This window comes from Vicugna pacos, chromosome 28 (assembly GCF_048564905.1).
Source record: "Vicugna pacos chromosome 28, VicPac4, whole genome shotgun sequence".
Taxonomy (NCBI): Eukaryota; Metazoa; Chordata; class Mammalia; order Artiodactyla; family Camelidae; genus Vicugna; species Vicugna pacos.
In genome coordinates, this window is record NC_133014.1 from 1594971 (window position 1) to 1615687 (window position 20717).

The 20717-nt window shown below is 39.5% G+C and overlaps 1 protein-coding gene across 1 annotated transcript in view; it reads right to left on the minus strand.

Moving 5' to 3' along the window:
- Positions 1–20717, minus strand: part of LOC102527463 (coiled-coil domain-containing protein 144A-like) — a 192131-nt gene that overhangs the window by 94287 nt on the left and 77127 nt on the right. The window contains 5 exon segments of the mRNA XM_072951579.1: positions 341–478; positions 2150–2320; positions 8079–8269; positions 8814–8928; positions 11549–11692. The gene's annotated coding sequence lies outside the window, so the exon portion shown is untranslated.

Genomic DNA, 20717 nt, shown 5'->3' on the forward strand with positions numbered 1-20717 from the left:
TAGTGGTAAGACCTCACACCCCCAGTGAGGCAGCACATCGCACATCTCACTAGGATGCGCTGGAAAGCACTCTGCATCATTCCTGTGGTTTCTGACAAAAAGGAAGGACTGAAAAAGTGTTCCATACTGAACACCAAAGAGACCACATTCAACCCTGGGCTGGGTCCTACTGATAAAGGACACTACTGGGACCGTGAGCAAAACCTGAGTAGAGTTAGAGAACGTAGGTGGACGGCACACAGGAGGGCAATGTGCTCTATTTCTACATCCTACTTCTGCAAGCTGCGTGTACATCTAAGATTATTTCAAAATAAAGTGGTAAAGAAGAAACCCCCTTGACCTCTTTGGTTTTGGTGATGGTTTCTGCAATGATGCTGGCAGCTCCTGGGTCATCCGTCACCGGGATAAACAGCCGAGAAGCTGAGGAAGCGGACGGGGTCACTGTGGAGGGGGTCACAGCATCCTCAGAAGAGACACTCTAGTACAAAAACAGAAGAGGAGAGACTCAGCAACATGGCACACTTGCCACCCACCTCCAAAAACCTTATTAAATAAAGCCCTGTGGGCCAGCTGGAGTATTCCAGATTTTATAGATGTAGCGAGGCATTTACACCACCAGTCACCACCTCCAGCAGGGTCTGGGGCAGCCCTGCAAAGCCAAGCACATGCATACTCCAGGAAAACCTATTAATATTCACAACAGGTCACATGAAGGCGACTGAAATGAGCTCACATCTCTTCCTCCAAAGTAAGTTACAAAAACCTTTAGCTTTCAAAGCTTTCAGGTTTCAGAGCTGCAGATAAAGGACCATGGACTAGAGAGGAGGATATAGCTCAACTGGCAGAGCGCATGCTTAGCAGGCACCAGGTCCTGGCTTCAATCCCCAGTAATTCCTCTAAAAATTAACAAATTAACCTAATTACTTAATCCCCTCAAAAAAAGTTTTTTAAAGAAGGACTGTGGACTTGCATTTAGCAACTTTTAAAAAGAATAACCTATTTCCACTGAAGCACTAAAAAAGCCTCCTGTTAAAATGGAGTATTTTCTCATTCAAGCCAAAACTCAGCAGCAGCACAAACACTCTGCATTAAGGGAGAGAGTGACGTGAAGCAGCTGCCTCCTCCTTCCTGATCTAAGGCTGCGTCACCGCTCTCCCGTGAGCTTTTACCTCCCCTCTCTTTTCTTGCCGTGGATTGGGATCCAGCCTGTCTTCAGTATCAACAGCCAGCACACATACCTCTGCATTCATGGGACTGGCCACGGCAGACATGTAGGAAGGGGGTGCCGAGGAAGAGAACGAGGGACACTACACTGGGGCGACCATGCTGGCGGGCATCAGGGCCCCGACCACAGCGTCTCTGTCAGGAGAGAGAGCCAGGCCTGGGGGAGCTGCCCGTCACCACCGCGGGGCAGCAGGGTCGGGGCAGGACAAGCACTCACCAGAGCACTCACTTATATAGGGTAAGTATAAAGGAGTTTTAGAGAAAAAATGGATGTTACTACTACGTATCCCCTGGCTAAAAGCTAAAGTATTCAGTCCTGATTGTATTTATTGACTCACCACAGTGAAGACAGGAGAAAAACTGCCAACATAAAAATCCAAGCAGAAAAAGCCTCTGACTGTCCCCGAGAAATCTCCCTGGGTTGGTGGAGGTTGGGGGTAATTTTGTGTTTACTGAAAGCCAAAGACCAAAGGCGCCTCACGCGAGGCAGCCAGGACTAGCGCGCTCTCAACGACTGAGTCAAGTTCCTGTGTGAGTATTTCTTTCTGTGATCAGACCCGTAGCCAGGATACAAGGACAGATGGGGCGCTCTGCCTTATCAAGACTGAAGGGGAGGACAAGGGCCTAAAACCTTACTGTGCATCAGTACCATCTAACTCTTCCTCTCAACCCCCCAAATCAGTTTAGAGGGTTTTGGTCATAAAGAATAATGAAAATGTTCTTTAACTTGATTTTCTAATTCGTATTTCAACTTCATTTAAGAAAGCACAAAGATACCATCATTCACGAAATGGTATCTGACCTAAAACTCACAATATTTAGAGACATGAACCTAACATTCTCCTAGACATTTGATCAATCAAAACATTACAAAACCCTGTGCTTACATAATTGTGGGATTTCAAAACTCAGCAAACAAGCCTACCTGGCACACGTGACTTGCAGGGCCGTCAGTACATGAGACAAGGCTGCTGTCTGGCCAGATCCCCATCTAATGACAGGAGGTTCATGGCAAGAGAAGGGCGATTTGGTTTAGAATTATTTGCACCATTGATTTTACTACCGGCAGCAGAAGAATCAGCACCTGAAGGCACACCTGAAAAAGAAAAATAAAGCTTGGGTTCAATTCTTAAGATTACAGTTTGCTCTATTTCTATAATTTGACCTCCTGTAATGTGTAGAACACATTGCAGTATGCATTTTCCTATTTCACAGATTAAGTATCAGGTTCATTTTTATCTTTCAGAGTTACAAAATATACTTCTCCAAAGAAGCCACTTTCAGCAGAGGTTCACTGTAACTGCAAAAAGATGTAAATCCTTCTGCAGAAAGCACTTACAGCAATTCAGCTGTACAGACGTAAGCTGTGAAAACACTACCACAATAAACTATTTGTGTGTTTGCCTGTCATTGAAATGCAAGACAAAAAGTAATCTAAAGCAATAGCAAGAAGACAAGACTTTACAATATACAGTCTTAGTGGATACGTGTTCCAGCTCAATGCCCTCAGGGTTCCCAGACTTCAGCAGAGGGAAGGAACCAGGCAGACCCAGTGGTCTCTCTGGGCACAGGAGGTAGAGCTCAGAGCCAGGGAGTCCAGCGTGGCCAAAGCTCATACTGGATGCAAGAGGAAAGAACTGCCCAGAGAGCCCCCTGGAGACGTGCAGGTGCCCCCTCACCCAGCTGAGGATGCAGCAGAAGCTGATGGGCGCCTACATGAGAGGGCACTGCCCCAAGCCAGAGAACCAACTGCAGGAAAGGACTGTGCTGGGGCGCGCCGGCTGGGAGGGCACAGAGGGCCCGGCACGGTGCCTGCTCCCATCAGCCAGGTGGGAAGACCTCACCGTTCACCAGGCACTGAGTAGAACAACTAGCCCCACACTAACTTCAGGACTGAACCCACTTAACAAATCCAAACCAAGATCCAAAGGGATCACACTACTTCAGAGTAACTTAATTATATCTATGCTCAAGAAAGTTATAGACATACAAAAAGCTCCAGAAACATTCAGAGTAAAATTTACAATGTACACCACCTAATTAAAGTTACCAGGTGGGCAGAAAGGCAGGAAAATATCTGGGATTCAGAAATAAGAAAAATCAATAGGTCTGAACAATTCAGAACTGACACGTATCTTACAACCAGCAGGCAAATTAAAATACTTATTATATCGGTATTACATATGTTCAAGAAGAGAACCAGAGACATGGAAGACAGAAGAACACTCAAATCAAATTTCTAGGGGAGGATGGGGGGGATGGGTATAACTTAGCGGTAGAGCACGTGCTTAACATGCATGAGAGGTCCCAGGTTCAATTCCCAGTACCTCCATTGAAAACAATAAAAATAAAAATAAATTTGAAAAATAATAACAAATTTGACTATACTTCAATAAAAACAAAGAGTTAAGAGGTGACCAAGGTTTAGCTCTTTATAAAAAATTCTAGAGAGGAAGCTACATTGTCTGAGACCAAAACAGTTTGGTAACCTTAACAGTGTATTAGAAAATGAAGAAAAGACTAGTTTATTTGGAGATACAGCATAGGAACTATCCAAAGTGAAATACAGAAAAAAAGTTAAAAAATGAACAAAGCGTCAGTTATCTGTGGGATAACTTCAAGAGACCTAACATACATGAAAACTAGACCTCCCAAAAGAGAGGAGAGAGAGAGGTACAGAAAAATATTTTTGAAGAAACAATGAAAAATTTTGCAATTTGATGAGAATTATAAACCAAAGATCCAAGAAACATAATGAACTATAAGTACACCAACCACGAAGATAAAAACCAGGAAAATCAAGAGAAAATCCTAAAAGTAGTCTGAGATAAAAGACATGTTAGGTACAGAAGAGCAAAGATAACGACAGCAAATTCTCAATGAAAATAATGTCAACCCCAAATTTCATACTCAGCTAAAATACACTGTGAACACAGAGCAAAACAATGACTAGTTCAGACATAAAAAGCTGAAAGGATGAATCCCAGATCTGAGCTACGAGACATAATGAAGGAAGTCCTTCAGGGAGAGCGAAAATGACGCCGGATGGAAGCCTGGGTCTCCACAGGGGAATGAAGAGCACTGGAAAAGGTAACCACATGAGCAAATTCAGAGACATTCTTTTTATTTACTTTATTTACAGAGATAACCTAGTGTGTAAAAAAATTAATTAAAAAATACTATCAAGTTTACAACAGACACAGAAATATATAATAGCACAAAGGCGGGAAGGGAAGAAATAGAAATGCACTAGTGTATGATTCACTTACTGTATGTGAAACAATGTAGTATCATCCGAAGCTAGACTATGATAAGTTACATGTGCATGATTTACATCCTAAAGCAATCACTAAAATAATTGAAGTCAGAGCTCAAAGAAAACAAAGGAGAAAAAACAAAGTCATAATGAACAATTAATTCAAAGGAAGAAAAAGAGAAGGAAGAGAACAATGAACACTTAGAACTAACAGAAAACAAATAGCAAGATACTGATAGAAAACAAATACATCAATAATCATATTAAATGTAAGTGGAATAAATACCCCAATAAGAGACTGTCAAGAGAAAAAGATTAAAAACCAAAATCCAACTATACGTTGCCTACAAGGAAGCTTCTTTTAACGTAAAGAGATAAATAGGTTAAAAGTAAAAGAATGGAAAAGATGTACCAGGGCTCGTCATGGTATATGGAATATCATGGTTTAAATGCTATACAGCATTGATCAAAAGAAATGTTATTGTATCGTATTATCTGTATTAGTATCAGACAAATTTGATTTTAAAGCAGAAATTTCAAAGCAAAGGGATAAAGAGGGTAACTGGTCATGATAAGAGCAGTCAATTAATCTAGAAAAGAAAAACGTCTCCTTAGAAAAGCAGGAAGAGCCTAAGCCAATGACCGAAGCTTTTAGAAACAAAGACTTAATACAGATGAGAGCAGAGTTCAGCGAGATAGAAAACAGAAAAGCAATGGAGAAAATCAAGGAAACCATAAGCTTGTTTTCTGAAAAAAATTTAGTAAAATTGATCAACCTCTAGACAAACTGGAAAGAGAAGACACAATTACCCACATAAGGAATGAGCGCTGACATCACTACAGTCTGCAAATGTTAAGAGGAAAATAAGCAAACATTGAGGCCAACCTGATACCAATAACTTCAACTTCCATCAAAGACAGAAACCTTACTAGAAAAAGAAACAAGATAACCCTGAAGCTATTTAAAGGAACTAAATTTGTGGTTAAAAAATAATACAGAAACCACACGACAAAAACTCTAGGCCCAGATGGCTTCACTGGTGAATTCTATTGAAATAACGCCAATTCTACACAAGTTAAAAAGGAAAACTGAAGTTGGAACATTTACCACTTTATTCTATGAGGCCAGCCAGAGAATATTAACAGAAAATTGCAAATATCTATCATGAACAGAGAGGTAAAAGTTCTTAACCTCGTTTTTTTTTTTTAGCAAACCAAATACAAGGTACAAAAGAATAACCCATGAGTCAAAATTAAAGTCTGAAAAGAAATTTTTAAAATACATAAAACTGAATGAAAAAGAAACTATAACATACCAAAATTGGAGACATGTAGCTAAAGCAGTGGTGAGAGGGAAATTCATGGTACTGAAAGTTTACGTTCGAAAAAAGGTCTCAAATCAATTATCTAAACTCTCACGTCAAAAAAACTAGAAAAAGAATAGAAAATAAACATAAAGCAAGGATAAAGGTGAGACTATAAACCAATAAACTGAAAACAGACAAACAACAGAGAAAAATCAAAGAAACAAAAAAGCAACAAAACCAAGAGTGGCTTATTCAAAATACGGAAGACTGACTCAAAATGCTGTACACGAATATCCATAGCAGGTTTTATTGGTAACAGCCAAAAACTAGAAGTAATCCAAATGTCCGTAAAAACAGCAGTTCTATTTCTACACACTAGCAAGGAGCAACTTGAATATTTCTAGATAACAGCAAAGAATAAAACAAATTTTTAAAAAACCATTTGTAACAGGATAAATAATGTGAAATATTTAGGAATAAATATAACAAAAGATATGCAAGATCTGTACACTGACACTGCAAAACACTGCTGAGAAATAGGAAAGATTTCAACAAATGGGGAGAAGTACTACATTCATGGGTTGCAAGAGTCAATACTGTGAAGCTATTTCAAACTGATATACATTCAATGCAATCAAAATCCCAAGTAGGCTACTTTATAAAAATTGACAAGCTGATTCTAAAAGTTACAAGGAAAATGCTAAGGGCCCAGAATACCCAAAACATGTTTTAAAAAGAACAAAGCGAAAGAATCAGCAAAGCCCGAATTCAGTCTTTTATAAAGCTGCAGTAATCAAGACCCTGGGGTAATGGCATCAAAACATAAAAGTAAATCAATGAAACAGAACTGGGAATCCAGAAATAGATCCACACATACACGAAAATTCATTTTTGACAAAAGTGCAAATTCTTTCAATAGAGAAGCAATAGTTTTTGTCAACAAATACAACTGAAACAACTGAATACCTTTACACCACAGATAAATAAATAAAATTCAACCCATACCTCACACCATATATGAAATTTAACTCAAGTTCAAGCATATGCCTAAATATCAAAAACTATAGAACTTTCATAGGAAAACACAGGGGAAAAATCTTTATGATCTTGAGTTAGGCAAAGGTTGTTTAGACACAACACCCAAAGTACGATCCATAAAAGGTAAAAATGGATCAACTGACTTTATCAAAATAGACATTTTCTGGCCTTTAAAATTCACCCAACAGAATGAAAGACAAGCCACACTGGGAGAAAATACGTGCAAATCACGCATCTGATGAAAGACTGGTACCCAGGATACATAAAGAATGTTCAAAACTCAATAATAAAAAAACAAACAACCTAGGTTTAAATACAGGCAAAAGATATGAACAGACACTTTAACAGAAAACGTATCTGGATGCTAAATAAACAAGATGCTCAGCTTCCTAAGTCATTAGGGAAATGCAAAGTAAAACCACAATGAGATACCACTACACATCTATAAGGAAGGCTACAATTAAAGACTGGCCAGACCACGTACAGACAGAAATATGGAGGAGCTTTGGAACAAGCCCTTTGCAAAGCAGTTTGTAGGTCTCTTAAGAAGGTAAACATGCACCTACCATGTGATCCAATCATTCCTCTCCTGGGCCCTTGCCCTAGAGGAGCACAAGTGCAGGTCCCTGTGAGACCTGTGCACAAACGTTCCCAGCAATTTTGTTGGTACAGCCCCCAGACTGGAAACAACCCAAGAGTCCGTCAACTGGCAGACGGAGGAACAGGCTGCAGCGCACCCATAAGTAAAATACTATCCAACAATTGAAAAGAATGAACTTTTGATGCAACGTCGATGAGTCTCAAAATAATTATGGTGACTGAAAAAAGTGAGATTAAGGAAAGAGTACACACTGTATAATTCCATTTACATCAAACTCTAAAAAGGCCAGCTGATCTACAGGGACAGAAAGTGCTTGGTTTTCAGGGCCTCTATCAGCCAGGGCTTGTCACAGTTCCTAGAGAAGATCAAATAATCTTCCCTACCATCCATTCAGCCTTTTGGAAAGAAGAAAAATAAGGACATTTACACGGATCCACATTTAATCAAGACAACGGCTACAGATCAGCTGAACTAGCAAACCTTAAAACAGAACCTGTGAGGCCAAATCACATTCACAGAGATTTTTAAAAATATATTTTTCAGTTTCATTTTCATAAATGACTTCCATTCAATTTTCTACAAAATAACTTTCAAAATGCCTTCACTCTTTTTATCAGTAAGTTTCTTATTAGCACGTAATGAAGTTTCTTACATTCTGCTGAAGTGTCCGAGTTTGCCATCATCACCTGCACCCCAAGAAGACACTTTCCCATCGACGGTTAAAGCCGCAGCATGCCGTCCACCTGCAACATTCACACAGACAGGGGCTGCCCGAGCTGGCTGATCAGAAGTTAACGGCATAACTACACACTGTGCCTCGCAGTCAGTATGCACTCAGTGAATCTGTGTTGAATAAGTAAGTGAAGAGGATCAGTATTTCAGGGCGGCAAATACATAAAATAAGTAAATGATTATTAAACTACAAAGTGGAAACCCCAGAAAGAATTTTACTTGCAAAGAAGAGGCAAAATAATGCTATTTATTAATGGGTTTGCTATGTTAAATACAGAAAAGATAAAAATTCAGGTGGAAAAAGTAAAAATAAGTATCTTTGGGATCAGGCAAATTGTCAAATGCAGTGGCAATCAGGCTTTGGAGAAACGCACCTCCACAGTGGGATTATTTAAGCAAAACTACCATCAGTTGCATTTAGGGCACTACGCTCACTCTCCCCAAAGCAATCTGCTCACGTCCCTCCCCCTCCCCAAAGCAATCTGCTCACGTCCCTCCCCCAGCATGGACCGTCCCCCCAGGCTGTCCGCCCCGCTCAGGACTGAGGAGTGTTTCCTCTGTGACTGGTGTCTGCCAGCTCCTAGGCTCCCAGCCCCCAACACTCTTCCCACCACTGATGGAGCCCACGTGATCGAGGGCCACCTGCTCTACTCACCTCCAACTTGCTCACACACCTTGGTTGCCTCCAGTAGTAAACCGGGAACAGACGCGTGGCCTCCAACTGCAAGCCCAGCCAGCACAGAGCCGGGACACAGCAAGCACTCAGGTGCCTGGAGCGGAAACATAACACCCAGTCATCTCGTGACTCCAAATGCTATCTTCCTCAAAATTCTCATTTTCAACAAAAACACTTGTCTGTCAGGTTAAATGCCATGATCGTTTTCAAAAGAAAAAAAAACTTCTGTCACTATGCATGGTGATGGATGCCAACTAGACTTACTGTGGTGACCATTTCACAGTATCTACAAATACTGAATCATTATATTTACCTGAAACTAATACAATATGTCACTTATAAAGAGGGAACTAATACACGGGGTATAGCTCAGGGGTAGAGTGCGCACTTAGCATGCACAAGGTCCTGGGTTCAATCCCCAGGACCTCCATTAAATAAATAAACCTAATTACCTCCATCCCCCCAAAAAAGGTAACTAATGAGTCTTAAATATACTAATAATTTTAGCAACCTATGACTGGATTAGCTTCAGCACAATAGGCTAATTCACTGCTACCACACTTGCAGAAAGCAAATCATTTCATCTTAGTTGTTTATCAAGTACTTATCCTAAGTCCAGGGATTACCACCTTTTCCCAGTTTTCCCAGCAGATGTAAGAGTTACGAGACACACCGACTGGTAACGGTGGCTCTCTGATGGACCTCCAAAGATCAGCAGACCTGCTGTTTGACAGATACTGGGCTGGGCTTGGCGGGGATCACTGTCAGCAAGAACAAACCTTATTCCTACACACACGGGACTCACAGCCTCAAGAAGCAACATGCACAACAAATACAGACACACTCCCAAAGCGGCTGAAATGTCTGGGTGTGCGGACGTGGGCATGAGCTTGCATTTACTGTGCGCTCGCTTTGAAACAGCCCAGTGACTCCGCCCACCTCCACTCCCACCCCCATGGAACCACACACCCCCAGACTGTGAACCACTGTGTTAAGCGCTACAGGAGAATTAAACTCTGTAATACTCCACAAGAGAATTTTTCCAAGCTAATTCATTAGTCATTGACATACTGTAAGAAGAGCTGTCCAGGCAGAGATTAGGAGGCCTAAGTCCCAAATGTGGGACCAGCTACATAATTTGTGAGCACTGGTGCAAAATGAAAAAACGTAGGGCTTCTCATTCAAAGATTATTCAGAATTTCAAGACAGTGACAGCAGAGCATTTAAATTAAGCCTAAGGCCTGGTATGGCTGCACAGGCCATACCCCCATGAAACCTTCGCGGCTTCCATGTTTACTGGGTGTGCAACCTTTACCCACTTAACCTACCTCAGCTTCCTTACAGCTGTAACATTAGGGGAGGGAAGAAAAGACTTCCAGCTTCTCCCCATAACTAACATCTGGGTTTCTCTGTGAAGGAGCTGGATCATTCATTTGGAGAGAGTTCTTTTACACTGCTATATAACCATTAAACTTCGGACCAAGACTCAAAGCTAATATTAAAAACTCACATATAATATACTGTTTCACATTCAACCATACTAATGTTTTTTACCTCTATACACCACCTTAATTTGGCTAAAAGAAAAAATCTCCACAGCAGAGTTCCAAGTTTACTATTTTCCCATGTATGCCATTTACATCTGAAATTCCCAACTGACGTCTCTATCTATAAAGCAATTTTGCCCATAGTAAAATGTCTCCTTGCATAAAATAGATGTTTTCTTTTTTTCCTATCCCTGAAAAATTATCTATTCAGAATTAACTTCCACATACGGTGCAGCATCTAGATCTGATCCAGTTACAAGGAGGCAAAACGTCAATCTGAGAGTCAGTTAACCCTTTTATTCTTCCCACTCAGCATTTAGCTCAACATAACTGACAGCTATCTAAACCAAGGGCTCTGAATTTGGAGTTCATGGAAAGAATCTGGGGGAGTAATTAACTTGAAAGGAAAAACATTCTATCTTTATTTTCATCACACTGTAACTAAAATTTAGCATTTTCTTTAATTATGAATGTAGGCAACAAACCACAAGAGTATTAGCAGTAACTAAGGATTTTCGTATCATATCATAGTATCATATAGCAGATATTTAAAAATATCATTTATGCCCAACACTACCTCAGAATTGAAAGATGTTGGATCCATGAATAGATCTGGTTTAATATATTAGTAAAAAAATCATGTATGTTATTATGACACAAAGTTGGTTTTTACACCGAAATGAGTATATTTCAATGTAATTGGCTACCTTTGTGATCCTAAGTATCTCATCCTATGCATTTAAAAACTTAACTGTGAGGAAAGATTCACAGACTTCACCAGACTACCCGAAGGGTCCACAGCACGAAAAAAGATGAATAAGCTTGCGTAAAAAGAAGTCACAGAGTTCACATGACAATCAAATAGAAACAACTGTACTCTGTCTGAAAAACTGTAACAGACCTACTCAAACAAAAGACAGTCTTTAAAATTTTTGGTTCAACTGCAATGTCTGCATTATAACAAAATTTTTGTGGTTTTAATAATTTTAATTTGACAACACCAAGAACCCAAAACAGAACAGCTTTTACTGCTGTCGGCTGGGGTTGGGGTGGGTCTTGCTGTTTTGGTTTTGTTTCTGCACATGTGACTGTGGGATTTGACATGAAAAAGCATAACACAGATACCTGTTTTTACCCAACTATCTAAAATGTCACTTGGGTTGGTACCTGGGATGACAGCAGGTTACAATCAAGGAACAGTCCTCTTCCAGTTTTAGATCTGTGTATCAATCCAGCCATAATGGCTCCACATGCATAAAGGCCAGTGGCAAGATCTGTCATGGCCACTCCTGGAAGAACTGGATCTCCATCCTGATCCAAGGGGTGGGATGAGAAAAACAAGAGGAATTGCAAATTAAAACCATCTGATGATTTCTCAAATATGCTAACGTCAAGTAGAAGAAAGAACTGCATATCATGTGCACACACATGCATACACATGAAATACAACAAGCTGCTCTTACAGATACCTGTTGGTGGTGAGAACATATTTAGATTAACTGCATATTGATCATATTTCTCAACCCACTCCCACCAACCAAACTAAGCCAAACTACATGAAATAAAAGATTTTTAAAAACATGTCTGAAGTTCCTTAATATATTTAACCTTATTCATACCAAAAAAGTTAATAATTGAATTTGAATTTAAATGAGTTAATCTGTTAGAGAGGAAAGAGTCAAAGAAGTTTTTTTTTTTTTTTTTTTTTCCCCTGTTGGGTAAGAGGCTCTCCCAGGAAAGAAGAAGACAGAAGACCTGGTCTAATTTCCTTATAAGTGTGCTAAAAACTGGCAAATATACTAATGGTATTTGCTTTTTTGAAAAACAAAAAAAAAGAATATTTATCTATAAAGGCTTTTAGCAGGATACTCCTGGTTTAGAATGACGATGGTAAACAAACCTAGAATCTACAGATTTATGGGGCACAAGGCATGAGCTATGCAACTACCTGGGTGTAAATGGAAACATGTCACAGTCCATCACTTCTGAGTTACAAGAGGTAACCCGTGAACTTCCTTTGCGATTGTATCTACTGCTGTGGGATTGAGAACTTTGTCACTGTGAGGAGAAAAGCTCTGGAGGCCTCTCTCAATGTCCAGAAGCCCTTTCTGCTTCTCCCGGGTCTTTTGATTGCTTGTATCCTTAAAATTACAAGTAAAGCTTGAACTGATTAACGTCTCCAATTCATGTAGGTCTGATTTGACAATCCAATCCTTCACCACATGTAAAGATATTAGAATAGACAGTTCCTATTTTTCATTACCTTGAATTCTGCTAAGTCTTTCATTGCACATAATACCTAAAAAACCTACATTTCACGTTTCATCTGGTTGATACATTCATTCATTCACTTACTTATTCATTAACTCCAGCTGCTGTTCAGTCATTTTCAGAAGCTAATTTTTCCTTTTCTGAAGCTCATACATAAACTATGTTAATCATCTTACAAGACAGCTAAATATGTTAAAATCAATAAGTGAGACTATATAGTGAGTAAACTTATTTCCCTGCTTTTCAACACAATTTCAAAGGACATATTGACATAAAAATTGGAAACTTCTGGGAGGCTTCTATTTTTATTGGCATAAATGTAGTGGCTTGAACCCATAAGTTTAAAATTAATTCTGTCATTTGGATTTAAGATTATTTTATGTATTAAAAGTGAGAGTCAAGTTCAAATTTGTTTAAGACATCTGCTGTCTTACTGTAATAGAAATGTAATCCTCTTATCTGCTATAATTCTCAGACCAATAGGAATAAATAAGATAATAAATCCTTTAGATTATATTGTAAATTTCCTGAGAAGTGGAGACTACACCTAATATTCAAAAAACATCATTACATAATGCATAATAATATTGTGAGATGTACAAATATTAAACAAACATTGTCATCCATCTTTAGAGACAACATTGTCACTACATGACCTTTTGTGCCAAATAATTTTAATGAAATACTAATTAAAAGAGGCTTTTAACACACTTCAGATTCAAAGACACAGACAGGCTGAAAATGAAAGCATGGGAAAAGAGGCATCCTGCAAACAGCAACCATGAGAACGCTGGAATGGCTATACGAATAAGAGACAAAAAAGATTTAAAACAAACAAACAACAAAGTTGGGAAAAAGAGATTTTTATCATGAAAAAAGGGTCAGTGCCTCAGGAAGATACAATAATTATAAGCATACATGGACACAATAATAGAGCCACTAAAAGTGACAGACTTGAAAGGAGAAATAAACCCCTTAGGAATAATAGTAGGGACGTCAATACTGAAATACGAATAGTGAATAGAACCACTAGATAGAAGACTGAAAAACAAATTAAAAATTTAAACAACACTATAAACCAAGTATACTTAATGAACACAAAGTGCACATTCTCAAGTGCACATAGAACATTCTCTAGGACTGACCATATTCTAGACCATAAAACAAGCTAAAATAAATTTTAAATGAATGAATTTATACAAAATATGTTCTCAGATCACAATGGAATGAAATTTAGAATCAGTAACAGAGGCATATCTGGGAAATTCAAAAGTATGTGGTCAGTAAACAACATTCTCCCAAAATAACAATGAGTAACAGAGAAAGTCATATAAGAAATTAGAAAATACTTTAAGGTGAATGAAAATAAAGGCACAACACATCAATATGTATGGATATAGTTAAAGCAGTATTTGAGGGAAACTGAGAACTGTAAGTACCTATATTAAAAAAGAAAAAAGATCCTGAATCAATTACCTAGCCTTCTACCTTAAGACATGGAGAAGAGTAAACTAAACCCAAAGCCAGTAAAAGGAAAGAATAACACATATTAAAGCAAAAAATAACACAATATAGGAGTCCAATAGAGAAAATCGACAAAACAAAAAGTTGGCTCTTTGAAAAAGATTAATAAAACCGATAAGCTTTTAGCTTAACTGTCCAAGAAAAAAAAGAGAAGATTCAAATTACTAACATCAGGAATGAAAGAAGGAACATCACTAACAATCTTGCAGAAATAAAAACGATTATATGGGAACACGATGAAAAGCTGTTCACTAACACATGACCAGGGTGAAATGGATAAATTCCTAAAAAGACATAAAATACTGAAACTGGCTGATGAATAAATAGAAAAACGGAATAGATACATGACAATTACAGAAACTGAATTCGTAACTGATTTAGGAAACACAAAGCTTCCAATGATAACAAAAGAAGACCTTTTTTTAGCTTCACTCTTGAATTCTAGCTCTTTACAAAAACTTACAAAACCTGGATAAAGAGGAAACACTTTTCAAGTCATTCTATGAGGCCACTAAAAACTGAAGTCAAACCACACAAAAACATCAAAGGAAAATAAAACTACAGACCAATATCTTAGGAATGTGAACACACACATACAGAAATCCTCAACAAGACACAACCAAACAGGTCTCCTGCCATAATGTCGCGTACAATTTCATGCTCTTCAAAGTGCTTCAACATACGTTGTTACATTTAACTCTCAACAAAAAAAATTCTGTAAGTACCATTATTATCCCTATTTTACAGATTATGAAAGAAAGATTTAGATGATAAATTAACTTACCGAAGTCACAGAGAGCACATGATGCAACTGGAACTGGGACGCAGGAATTCTGACCCCGAAGCTTCTGTTCTTTTCACTACCATCTTGCCTCCATATATTATTCTAATTCATCATCTCTCCTTTTCAGACAACCACAGGAAGCAAAAACTGTAAATGTGTGAGTTGACTTGTCATTTCTACAGCTACAATTAAGAAATGATCAGTCCTGATACAAGATGGCTTGTTCTGTACAATTCAAGTGAATAGCAAGCAATCTAATGCATCTACAGAGAAGCATGCTTTTACCACTCTGAAAAATGTAAACCAAAATGCTTTTCAGAAAATAAATGATAGTATCCATTCATTGGGAGCCCACTAAATCAAGAAGTGGGTAAAACTACAAACTTTCGGAGATCCCTTAACACACCAAACGTACTATTTTCTTGTCCAGTGATTAAATACCATGTAAATCATCCTGAGTTAGCTCCCACAGGGAGATGCCCCAACTCTCATCTAGCCTGGTTGTCCTCTTGATTTTAAATTGGGCTAGACTGGGAGAAAATGGAACGGATGGTTGGGGAGTTGTGGTATTTTAAGGGGTGGCCTAAGAAAAAATACAAAAAGTTGTTTTATTTCTTTCCACGTTGTTCTTCAAGAAAAGGTTTCCTAGTGATAGTTTCTGTGCTACAACTTACAGGGCTAATGGATCAGAGAGAAACAAAAATAAATCTAAACTAAATGTCAATGTCTCTAATTCCTGAGACAAAACAACGTTCACATCCACTAAGATCCACATATAATCATTTCTCTATGTAAGAGGCCTCCTCTGAACTCATTTATATATTCCAGAAGGCAGCTCCAGACCACTACTCTTGATCTTAGTCAAGAGTTGTCTGCATCTTGTAAGGATTTAGCTAAGTTAAGCCATATGCAGAAGTAACGAAACAGATGAACTCTTGAGGACTGTCCTTTAATTTTTGCCTATTTGGTTTAATTTTCATTTCTCATCAATAAATAATGTCTCAAACAACTACCCTATGGACTTGGAATGCAATTACTTTCAAAAGAAAAATCTTTCTACACCAGTGTTACACGTTATCCAATATAATTCTTCCTGAAACCTCCAAGATAAACCTGATAGAAACACTCTATGTACCTGTAGGGACCACATGCCCAGAGCTTCTATAATAAGCCAAATAAAATCAGGAGATAATGTGGTTTTTAAAACGTTATTTTAGCCTTATTTAATTATGACAAAAATTAGATGGAAGCAGTGGCCAATTAAGACAATCTTGGAACATGGTAACAACCCATCAACATGGAGGAGAACATTTATCTTTTCGCTGTGTATGGCAATGCATTAGTTTTATCCAAATGGATTCTCAAGTCACTAAGATACATGTTTTTAGAAGTGTGGAATAAATGGTGAAAACATCCTTTTTACCCACTCAAAATTGCCATCTCATGTATCAAGAAATAGCTGTTCTGTTCCTTTCATTCTGGTCTTTTCTTTGATAATTAGTTTCTGACACTAGTAACAGAGAATATTTATATTGAGATCATGTAAGCTTAATCCATAACCATTTTTTACCACAGACAGAGCCAAGAAAAGATCAATTAAAGCTACAAAAAGTCCACTGTTACTAACAGATTTCTCCACAAAGTGGAAAGACTTTGTCCAAATCCCAAATTCTCTTTACACAGTACTGCAGCATGTTGAGAGATTGTGACAGATTATATTTTCCAAAGCTGGCTGCAGTATCTCCCATCCCACGTGCCCTTTGAGTACCTTGTCTCTCCTGCCATCAAGAGGTGGTGTCTAATTCCTTTCTCCTTGAATCTGGGTGGGCTTGTGACATGCCTGTCACCAGTAAAATGCAGAAGGGTTAGAGCATGACTTCCATAACTACGTTACAAAACGTATCCAATGGCGACTTTGCCTTGTTCACTGAAACACGTGTGTTAGTAGAGCCCTGAGCCTCCACTTACCCAGCATGACTGCTATGTGGCCACACGCTGTGAGGAAGCCCAAACTAACTCTTTCAGAGACCACATGCAGAAGCCCTGAGACTACATGGAGTGACGCCTGGGAGCCCCAGATTGCTCCAGCCCCCACTGTTCCTGCTTTGGCTGCAACTGCTTGAGAAATACCAAGCCAGAACCACCCACCTGAGCCCTACCCCAGCTCCTGACCGTCACATGGAAAGTAAGAGAGTTAACAAAATGACTGCTCTTGTTTTAAGTCCCCGAGTTTCAAGGTGATTTGTTACACAGTAATTGTTAACAGAATAGAGATCAAGGCTTCCACATGACCCAGAAGAAAACTGTCATACAAAGGAGAAGAAATGCCTGGGAAACAAAAGGATCTAAAGTATAGTTCTTGCCCCAGTTTCAGGTGTTCCAAGATCCTTCTTAAAATATAGACAAAAATTCTGTATGTTTTCTAGGAAAGGTTCAACAACCTTCATCGAATTTTCAGAGAAGCCTATGACTCCTTTAAAATCCATTTATAAACGTGGAGAAGAATTTGCAAGTAGTTTTGATGACTGAAGCAAACAATGAATGTGAGGGTATGATAAGAAATGAGGCTGGATAGCAACTTAAGATAAATCATGAAGGCCTGGTACCACATCTAATGAGGTTAGGTTGTTTGTTTCCCTAATTATGGTAGGAAATAACTGAAGGATTTTTTTTTAAGTGTCAAGGTCAGTTGTATTGAATACAAATTAAAATTACTACTGGTATCACTCTGTAGATGAGACAAGAGTAAGAATAGTAAGATTTCAGATTAGAGGCAGGGACCCAAGTAGGAAATCACTGCAATTATTCATGAGAAAAATCAGGGGCAAAACTAAGTCAACAGCAGTAGGAAGGAAAAGATGGAACGAATGGTCACAGGAGTTGTAGCACAGAACCAATCAGACTTAGTAACTGTCTGGGTAGAAGTGTAAGTTTCTGGGTTTGGGTTAATAGTTCAGTTGAGATAGGATGAAAGGAAAGAGAAGTAAGTTTGATGAACTGATTTTTTGTTTGTTCAGTTTAAAGAGCTTAGAAAATATCCAATCAAGACTTGAACATGCAAACCCAAAAATTAAGGGAAAAAGAACTGGGCAGAAGATACAAATTTGAGCAGCAAAACACCTTACATGGTAGTTAAAGCCACAATACGTTTGAGACATTCCCTAGGAAGAACGTATCAAACACTCCTCCCCAAAAGAAATATAATATGAACAGGATGAAAATTACTAAAGTTTTACTAGCCACAGTAAACAGAAGTAAAAGGCAACAAGTGCAATTAATTACAATACACTTCATTTAACCTAATATATCTAAAGCATTATTGCAAGTGTAATAAAGTTTTAATTCATTAATGAGAAATTTTACAAGATTTTGTTCCGATGGCTTTGAAATCCAACGTCTGTTTTACACTTAACAGCACATCTCAGTTCAGATTCCCCACATCTCAAAGGAGTAGAAGTCACATGTGGATGATGGTTGCAGTATTAGACAGTATGAAAAAGTGAAAAGAACAGATGAGGTCAAAGCACAGAATTCTGGATGCAATCATTATTTTAAAAGCAGGCTGAGGAAGAAGAGGGTATGAAGGAGACTGAGGAGAGGATGTATGTGCGAGGAAAACCAGGGAAGACGGATGCCGTGGGAGACAGGAAGGCAAAGCGCACTGAGGAGGGACGGCCAGCACTGATGCTGCCACAGCGGTGAGACAGGAAAGGGAAGTGCCCACTGCAGCGCCCAGGTCAGAGGTCATGGGTAACCCGCCCAAGAGCGACTGCGCGGATGAGGTGGCCGTGGAAGCCAGCATGCAGCGGACTGAGGACGGAGACAGGAACCACATGCCCTTCTCTCACAAAGTATTAATAGAATCTCTTATTACTTAAACCAGCGATTCCAAAACCGGGTGGATCAGCAGAATCACTCGAAGGACTTTCAACAATACGGATAAACAAAGTTCCTGTTTCACTAGGTCTAGGGTAAGGGACTTTACGTATTATTTAGCGTTCTCTAATTCTGAAGACTTCCGGCGTACAGTAAAATTGGTGTCAGCACTCCTAAACGTGAAAATCCTCAACTCAGTCAGGCCAGGCTCTGGAAAGTCTGTAGGACTGCATCCCCCGTTCTGTAGTGAAGTTTCTCAACCTTCCTTACCCCCTCAGGACAGGAATTAGGATTTACTAGCACAGATGTGAGCTTTATTAAAAGTTCAAAGTTCTTTTCTAGTGACTATGACTGCAGGCCAATTATTTATTGTTTTTACCTTGCTTATCCTCAATATATAAAAGGAATGACTAGAGAGGACTAAAACGTATACTGACTCTAAAGTTATTGTTTTTACACAAATATTAATCCTCCTAATAGTTTAAAAGTTTTCATGCCAAAAGTGCAGTCTCCTCCTCCTTGAACATGCAGTGAAAGTCGGAAATTAAACTATTTTCTCAAAAGTTAATGTTAACATTCAGTTACAGCTAAACAATGTTCTCAGCAGTCAGTCCGGGGGTAACAACAGGTGATGAGGTAGTGGCTCAGAACCAAGACTAACTGAGCTCAACCTTATTTCCCTCTATTTCTTCAAAGCTGCACGCTGCCCTTCAGAAGTCTCTTTACGCTCCCCCTTTACAGTCACTTTGCCTTGAGTTTACTTAGGTAAAAAATGCTGGAGTGCAGAGCACACACTGTGACTTGCCGTGCAGTCCAAGCTACTAGGAAGATGCTAACTCAGAACTTAAGCTCTCATTAACTTCCCACGAGAATTCAATGCAGTTCAAATAGTAATTCAAGACACTCTGCATCTTCCTTTTTACTGAGCAAAACCACAGTATCAAACACTGCATCCCTGACTAGACAATCTTTCCCATAAAAAAAAAATTGTAAGAAAAGAAATTCTATTGTATTACTCTGTCTCCAAGATAAAACAGTAAATAGAGACTCTTGAGGCTGAAAAACTCTCCAAGGATCATTTGGTCCAATTTCCTTCCTTTAGGCAGGTAAATGTCTAAAGCACCCAGGAAGACGCCGTCCCTCTCTCTGTGAGGAACTCCCAAGGGAAGGGAGCAGTTACTGAGTGCCTAGCACATGCCAGGTGTGCACCGGAGAGGGAAACGGAGCCAGCACCATTCCCCGGGTGTTTGCCTACACATTATTCATTTAATCTGAGTACATTTTTGAGGATTTGTGTTGGTATTCTCACTTCTATAAATAAATTTAAAAAAACCAAGGCTCAGGGATGTTAAGTGGGACTAGGATTTAAAGCCAGGAGCGTCCTGAGGCTCAGGCTCCTCCCCCTCCCCCATGGAGGTGGGAAGCGGTCAGATTCCGGTCACACGGGGAAGGCACAGGCAATGAGCTATGCCTCTGGAACCAAGGTGGCAGGATGGAGGAGAAGGAAAACGGTCAAGGAGGCCTATGGGTTTGGGGCCTGAGAATCTGGACGGATGGAGACTGGACACCGAGGGGAGGAACAGACCTCAGAGGAAGACGAGGAGTTCAATTCTGGCCACACTAAGTGTGTGATGCCTGTTAGACATCCAGCGGGTGTCAGGGAGAAAGACAGGGCTAGGGTCCGGGGCTGAGGCTGGGCTAGAGAGACGTGGGAGCCCCGGTGGGCAGAATAGCAGTCCCAGAATGATGCCCCATCCCATCCCCAGACCCTGTGAGCACGCGGCGTTACCTGGCTAGGAGGGATTGTGGCTGCAGCTGGAGAGAAGGTTGCTGGTCAGCTCCTTTAGAACGAGGAGAGGAGCCAGGAATACCCAGGTGAAC